This window comes from Sorex araneus, chromosome X (genome assembly GCF_027595985.1).
Source record: "Sorex araneus isolate mSorAra2 chromosome X, mSorAra2.pri, whole genome shotgun sequence".
NCBI classification, from domain to species: domain Eukaryota; kingdom Metazoa; phylum Chordata; class Mammalia; order Eulipotyphla; family Soricidae; genus Sorex; species Sorex araneus.
The window spans coordinates 328,651,409-328,660,107 of NC_073313.1; the positions used below are offsets into that span (position 1 = coordinate 328,651,409).

General features: G+C 39.7%; 1 pseudogene; it reads right to left on the reverse strand.

The window, feature by feature from the left end:
* Nucleotides 1-5,596: 5,596 nt before the first annotated feature.
* Nucleotides 5,597-5,689, reverse strand: LOC129400560 (U6 spliceosomal RNA; annotated as a pseudogene).
* Nucleotides 5,690-8,699: the final 3,010 nt, after the last annotated feature.

Consider the following 8,699-nt stretch of genomic DNA (forward strand, 5'->3'; position numbering starts at 1 on the left):
TGAAATGGGATAGAAAGAGGGTGCTATGGACTCATGATATAGGGCCCTAAGATCTTTATGAGATATTAAAACACATCCCCTTTACCATATCCAAGGTTAAAACACTTGGAAAAACCATTCCCTACAGGGATTAGAGATTTATATCATAACAAACTAGGAATTAACCTCTATACCAACACAGTTGCTCTCCCATTAGCTCTATGTGGAAAGAGAGGGAAGAAAGGAAGAAATACTTATAATTTCTAACTATGAAAAACATCTTTATTCTCTCTTTTTCTCTTTATCTCTCCCCTTTTGGGCATTATGGATACTGAGAGGCTATCATGTTGGTCCTTACCCAATTTCAGCACACACCTCCCATCCAGAGTCATCCCTTCCAACCATCATTGTCATAATGGTCCCTTCTCTATCTTAGCTGCCATATGCCCCAGCCCTTGAGGCAGGCTTCCAACCACGTATCTTCCAACCTGGACCTTTCATCTACTGTTCTTGAATGTTAGTCTCATTCAATGGTTTGGTGTGTTTTTTTGTTGTTGTTGTTTTTTCATATCCCACAAATGAGTGGAGTCATTCAATGTCTATACTTCTCTGGCTTTTTCACTCAGCAGAATACTTTCGATGTTCATCTGTTTATAAGTGAATTTCATGACTTCATTTTTTCCTAACAGCTAACAATATTCTATTTTGTAGATGTGCCATACTTTCTTTAACCAATTGTCTGTTCTCAGTCACTTGGTTTGTTTCCAGATTCTGGCTATTGGAAACAGTGCTACCATGAACATACAAGTGCATATGTCATTTCTGCCATGTGTTTTTGCACCCTGGGGCATAGATTTCTGGGAGAGATATTGCTGGCTCAAATGGAATCTCAATTTCTAGTTTTTTTGAGGAATACTGATATTGTTTACCAAAAAGGCTCAACCAATTGGCATTTTCACCAACAGTGAATGAGAGTCCCTTTCTCCTGCACACCCATGCCAGCACTAGTTGTTCTTATACTTTTTGATGTGTGCCAGTCTCTTTGGAGTAAGATGACATCTTATTGTTGTTTTGGCTTGCATCTCGATGATGTAGAGCATTTTTTTCGTGTGCTTTTTAGTCATTTGCATTTCTTATTTGATGAAGTTTCTGTTTCTTTCTTTTCCCCATTTTTTTCATGGGGTTGGAGGTTTTTTCCTTATAAAATTTTATCAGTTCCTTATATATCTTGGATATTAACCCTTTTTCTGATGGGTACTGGGTAAATAGTTTTTCCCATTCTGTGGGTTGAATCTGTACCTTGGTCACCATTTCTTTTGAGGTGCAGAAGCTTTTTAGATTAATAAAATCCAATTTAAAAATGTTTAAATTTATTTTTATTTTTTAATTGAGTCACCATGAGAAAGCTGTTCATGATTTGGTTGCAATCGTACAGTGATTCAAGATCCCTCCACCAGTGTCAATTAATGGCCCCAGTTTCCCTCCTGCCCCTTCTTCTCTGCCTGCCTCTATGACAGGCACTTTCTCGTTATCTCTTTCTTTCTCTCTCTCACTCTTTTTTTCTCTCTCTCTCTCTTTCGTTTTTGGAATTATGGTTTGCAATACAGATACTGTGAAGTTATAATATTTGTTCTTTTACCCACTTTCAGCACGCAGTTCTTACGCAGATAGTTGGTCATTTCCAACTATCTTTGTCATTTCAATTACCACCTGTCCCAGCACTTGAGGCAGGTTTCCAACCATTCGTCTCATTGGTTTATCTTTGCTTCCACTTTCTTGGTAAGTGGTGTTTCATCTTTAAAGATGCCTTTCGCTTCAATGTCATGAAGGGTTTCTGCTTACCTTTTCCTCTATGAACCTTATGGATTTAGGTCTGATATTGAGGTCTTTAATCCATTTTGGTCTAACTTTCGTGCTTGGTATTAGAAAGATGTCTGAGTTCATTTTATTGCATGCAACTATCTAGTTTTCTCAGCACCACTTGTTGAAGAGGCTTTCCTTGCTCTACTTCACATTTCTTTCTCCTTTGTCAAAGATTAAATGATCATATATTTGAAGATCTGTGTCAGTGTATTGAACTCTATTCCATTTGTATATGGGTCTGTCTCTATTCCAATATCATGCTGTTTTAATTACTACTGTTTAGTAGAACAGTTTGAAGTTGGGGAAGGTGATGTCTCCTATTTTATTTTTCTCGAGAATTGGTTTAATTATCCATGGGGGCTAATTGTTCCACATGAATTTTAGGAGTGTTTTGTCTATTTCTTTGAAAAATATCATGGGTATTATTATAGAGACTGCACTGAATCTGTACAATGTTTTGGGTAGTATTGCCATTTTGACTATGTTAATCTTTCCAATTCATGAGTAGAGACTGCACCTCCATTTCTTTCTGTCTTCTTATTTCCTGAAGCAGTGTTACATAAAGTTCCTTTACCTCTTTAGTTAAGCTGATTCTGAGGTACTTGATTTTTCTGAGGCACAGTTGTGAACAGTATTTTTTTAAATATCTCTTCCATTTTATTTTGTATACAGGAAAGCTATGGACTTTAGGGTATTTATTTGTAATATGACACTTTACTATACAAATCTATTGTTTCTAGGAGCTTTATATGTAGAGTCTTTAGGACTTAATAAGTATAGTATCATGTCATCTACAAATAGTGATAGCTTGACTTCTTCCTATTCTATATTAATGCTATTGATATCTTTTCTTGCCTAGCTACTATGGCAAGTATTTCTAGTACACTACTGAATAGAAGTGGCAAGAGTGGGAAACCTTGTCTTGTCCCTGATCTCAGAGGGAAGTCTTTAGTTTTTCCCCATTGAGATTAATGCTTGCTGTGGGCTTGTGGAAAATTATTTTGACTATACTGAGGAAAGTTCCTTCAACTTCCATTTTGTTGAGAGTTTTATTATAAATGGTTGCTGGACCTTGTCAAATATTTTCTCTGGATTTACTGATATGATCATATGGTTTTATATTTTCTTTCATTGATATGATGTATTATGTTGATTCATGTTTAAGCCATCCTTACATCCAGGATGAATCCTACTAGGTCATGGTGTATGATCTTTTTTATTGAGTTTTTGGATTCTATTTGCTAGTACTTGAGGATCTTTGCATATATGTTCATCAGGAATATAAGACTGTTCTTTCTTTTTTCGTGGTGTCTCTGTTTGCTTTGGGGATCAAGGTGTTAATTACCTCATAAAATTTGAAGTGTTTCTGTCTCTTCAATTTCCTTGAAAAGCTTGAACAGGATTGGAAGTAGGTCCTCTATTTGGAAGAATTTACTAGTGAACCCATCTGTGTCAGAGCTTTTGTTTTTGTGGAGACTTTTAAATACTATTTTAATTTCCTTGTGAGTAATAGGTCTGTTCAGTATTCCAAATCTTCTTGAGTTAGCCTTGGGAGGTTATAGGAGTTCAGGAATTTATCCATTTCTTTGCGATTCTCTTGTTTCATGGCATAAAGATTCTCCAAGTAATATCTAATGATCCTTAAGATTTCTGTGGTTTCTGTTGTGATGTACCCTCTTTCATTTCTTTTTCTGTTTGCTAGGGTTCTTTCTCTCTTTCTTTGTTGGTTTTGTTAGTGATTTATCAATCAAGTTGTTTTCTCCATGAACCAGCTTTTGGTTTCATTGATCTTTTGCATTATTTTTTGGTCTCCCAGCTCATTATTTTCTACTCTAAGTTTTATTCTTTCCTTCCTCCTGCCTTCTTTGGGTTTCTTTTGTTTTTGATTTTCCAAGATCTGTGATGTTAAATTACTTATGTGGGCTTGATCTTCCTTCCTGAGGAATACTTGAAGAACTATAAACTTTCCTCTTAACACTGCTTCGTCATGTCCCATAAGTTCTGGTAACTCATGTCTCAATTCTCATTTTTTTCTAGGAATCTTTTGATTTCCTCAATAAACCACTAGTATTTCAGTAGTAAGCTATTTAATTTCCAGGTGTTCCATCTGATTCTTCATGTCTTTGTGTGTCTCACTTCCATTTTCAAGGCATCATAGTCTGAAAAAGATCATTGATACAATTCATATCCTCTTAATTTTATGGAGATATGATTTGGGGCCCTTCATGTTGTCTATCTTGAATAATGTCCCTTGTGTACTAGAGAAAAATATGTATCCAGCATTTTTGCAGAGAAAGCTGTCTCTGGAACCCAGCCACAGCCATTCTCAAGGCCTCTCTCCACACATTTGGATGAGCCTCATGCATGAAGGAACCAGCAGAGGAACCCAGATGTACGGGACCTAGGGCTGAGATCTCCAAGCCTGCTCAGATTGGGACTGGGCCTCTTCCACCCAGATCCCCCATTTTCCAGTAGCTAGGCGGTCACACTCAGAAACTGGCCCTGGGGCATATAATCCCATCAATGGCCAACATCCAGAGACTAAAGCCAAGCTCCTGGAAGACATTTTATAGCCTAGTTCTCCCTCTTGGAGAACCTGGCAAACTACCAAGAGTTTCATGCCTGCATGGGAGAGCCTGGCAAGCTCCCCATGGTGTATTCATATGCCAAAACCAGTAACAATGATGGATCTCATTCCTCTGACCCTGAAAGAGCCTCCAATGTGGCACCTTTGGGAAGAATGAGTAAAGAGAGGCTTCTAAAATCTCAGGGCTAGGACGAATGGAGACCATTCGAGAAAATCGATGATCAACGGGATGATGATGATGATGATGATGATGATGATGATGATGATGATGATACATATACATGCATACATACACACACACACACACACACACACTAAACCCCCTGTCATTTTTCCCCTCAAATAAAATTTGGCCTTACTGACCTTTAGTCTGGTTGATCTATCAAGAGGTGATAAAGTGTTGTTGAAATCTCCAACTATTATTGTGTTACAATCAATGTCTTTCTTCAAGTTCTATAAGCAGTTGTTTTAAGTATTTTCCTGGTTCCTTATTAGGTGCATATACATTTAGGATTGTAAGTTCTTCCTGATGTACAGATCGCTTGATCATTAAGAAACGACCTTCACTGGTTCTTATAATATTCTTCAGTCTGAAGTCTATGTGATCTGATACTAGTATGCCACTCCAGTATTTTTTAGGGAGTTGATTGCTTGTAGAATTGTTTTCCAGCCTTTGACTTTGAGTCTGTGTTTGCTCTGACTGTTCAGGTGTGTTACTTGCAGGCAGCACAATACAGGGTTCAATTTTCTGATCTATCTGGCCACTCTGTGTCTTTTAATTAGTGCATTTAGCCCCTTGACATTGAGGGAGATTATTGTTATAGGGTTTTGTCCTGTATTTCTGCAGGAGTTTGGTGTGTTTGAGGAGTTTGTCATGTCTTAAAGTAGCTTCTTTAGTTTTTCCTGTACCATGGTTTTCAGTTTAGAAGTCCCTGAGCAGTTGTTTGTGTGTGAAGCTGTATATTGCTCCTTCAAGTATGAATGAGCGTCTAGTTGGGTAAAGTATTCTTGGTAAGGTGTTCATTTCATTGAGGTTTTTTACTATATATCCCCACTGTCTTTGGGATTGGAGAATTTTGTCAGATAAGTCTGCTGTAAATCTTAAGGATGCTCTTTTATAGACAATTTCCTTCCTTGATCTTGCTGCTTTCAGTATTCTGTCTCTATGAAAATATGGAATACTCCACGAATATTTGTGTGTCATCCTTGCACAGAGGCCATATTTTCATTTCAATTTTAGTATATATGCTGCCAAAGCAAGCTGAACTCTAATTTTTTTATTAAAAAATATAACTGGAGAACCATACCCAGTAGTGTGTAAGAGTTGCTCACATGCAAGGCAAATACCTTTAACTCCTGCTCTAAAAGTGCAAGCTGAGGTTCAAAGAAGTAAAGTAGCTTGACTAGAATCACTAAAATAGTACAGTGGTGTGTACATTAAACTATGATTCATTTCATTTCAGAGCTACATTACTGTACTGCATTGATTAAATAAGATAATGTATATATTCGGAGTGCCTTCCCAAACGTTATACCTAATGGAGTAGAGGGCAAGTGAATTAGAGCAGGACTTATCAAACTTTTTCTGCTCAAAACTCCCTTCTGCCTGAGAAATGCATCACAGGTGAACACTGCCAGAAACATCTCAGATTCATTTCATGGTTAATGTTGAATTAACTTTTGTTCACTGGGTGTTCAAAACTCTTCCCAAAGCCTTTGTTATTCCCATATTTAGTTATGCTATGGGATCATGGGACTCTGCGCCAGGCTGTTTTCACTCGGGGCACCCCAGAGGGGGGGTGGGTGAGAACCCTCCCCATCCCAAGGAACCCAGCCCTGGCAGCCGACCTCCACTAACCAACCCACTAGCCAACCGCTGCCATGCTCAGGCTGCTTTCTAGATGCTCAGGTCGAGCCTCGCATAAATGAAATCCCACGGAACCCAGATAATGAGGAACTTTGTGACCTTGGACTCTGGACTCAATGGGACCCAGAAGCACTGGAAGCAGAGATCCTCTGCCTGCTATCCCCCAATCTCTGGTGACCCAGGGATCATACCTGTAAGCCACACCCTGCCACACCCTGCCAGCACCAGATAATCCCCTCATTGGCCAGCCTTCAGATCTCAACCACTGTTCCTCCCAGACGGAAGTATAAAATGAGGCCCCCATAGCCATGCCACCAGACTCCATGCCAGGCTGTTTTCACTCAGGGTGCCCCAGAGGGAGTTGGGTGAGAACCCTCCCCGCCCCAAGGGACCCAGCCCTAGCAGCTGACCTCCACTACCCAACCACCTCCACGCTTCAGGCCACTTTCTGGACTGCGCGGCCTGCAAGACAGATTATAAGACAATTCCTACCTATTTTCCACAATTACCACACCATATTTGATGGAGTTCAGACAGTAGGCAACAAATCATAGACAGTAATATATATATATGTATATATATGTATATATATTATATACATATATGGAGAGCCTGGCAAGCTACTGAGAGTGTCCTGCCCCACGGGCAGAACCTGACAAGCTACCTGTGGCATATTCGATATGACCAAAACAGTAACGATAAGTCTCATTCCCCTGATCCTGAGAGAGCCTCCAATCATTGGGAAAGATGAATAAGAAGAGGCTGCTAAAATCTCAGGGCTGAGAGGAATAGAGACATTACTGGTGCCTGCTTGAGTAAGTCGATGAACAATGGGATGACAGTGATAGAGTGATACAGTGATGGGATCATGGACTCACAGCTTAAGAAACTAAGAGTTATACACGGAAGCAGCTCAGACCCCTGATATCTCTCTAATCTAAGAACATAGGAGCAAGAATGCTGTTGTAGCTACTTAAAGCTAAGTGGCAAGTGGCAGTCTTGAACATCATCTAGTGTCATCTGTTTCCCAGCACCATTATGGTCCCCTCTCGAATATAACAGGCTGAGTCTTCTGCAAATCTCTACCCTGAATGTTTAATATTCTGGAGGCTTATTGAGATTCCACATGGGGAGCCTCATTTTTCTTTTATTAATTGTAATGAGAGTTATTTTTGTTGTCTTAAATATAAAACCTCCCTCTAGGGAGTTCTGGGACCATTATAGACACAAAGTACCCAACACTCCTCTGTTCTTATAACAAGCCTAGGAGGGAGGCAAAGCAGGAGCCACTTAATCAGAATTATAATGTGAGATGAAACTCCCTAAAAGCTTTAAAAAGAAAAACTCTAAGTGAAACAAATTAAGAAGCGAAAGCTTGGCTGCTGTTGTCAAATCAATCCCACAGGGTAGTACCCAGGGCACACAAAGAGAAAAGAGGAAGAGGAAAGGGAAGTAGGATGAGATGAAATATCATAAGGAGGAGGGCCAGAAGCATAAAGGCAGGTCCTGAAACGTAAATACAAGTTCTTCTGGGGGGGGGAGTTATTTTCATGGTTCACCAGAAGTTGCCTCGTTCAGTTGGTGCCACAAATGTCCATCTTTATAGCTGTGAATTTCTCCCCAGGACTGACCCAATTTGAAGGGAAGATGGTGAGAGCTGACCTTGACTCCCTGTTAAATATCAGTGAGCCTTGCAACTGTGTCCTCATACCAAGGTCAAACTTTGGTGATATCTTCCATAACTACTGTTCTTATCAAACTCTTTACCTAAAGCATTTATTTTTTTTGGGGGGGGGGTGGTCACACCCGGCGATATGCACAGGAGTTATTCTTGGTTCATGCACTCAGGAATTACTCCTGACAATGCTTGAGGGACCATGTGGGATGCTGGGAATGGAGCCCGGGTCGGCCTCGTGCAAGGAAAATGCCCTACCTGCTGTGCTATCGCTCCAGCCCCTACCTAAAGCATTTTAAATGATTTTTTTTTCAGCCTGAAGACAATAATTCTTCAGTGTCCTGATTTAATCTTGGCTGACCTTCCCTTTGTGATTATCCTCTCTCACAGACATCTTAAGGAAGGCATACAGGCCCAGCAAAACTAGTGCAAGACAAAAATCCTCACAATAAAAATGGGACTGAGTGCTTGCCCTGTATATTCAAGAGTTTTCTAAGCACTTCCTGCTATTTTCCCACATTCTTGCCAGTTGTTATGAGCATCACATACTTTCCTTTCTCTGTAGTCAAATATGCATGAATATCAAATCAGTTCAATAATGGGTTTGCTCACAACTTTGAGAATAAGCAAGAGTAGCTGCGAATAGGTTTTTGGAAGGCAAGTTTGTTAAACTCGGGCCATTCTTCCACCTATCTATTGTGGTAAGGTGAGGAAAACTATGCAAACTA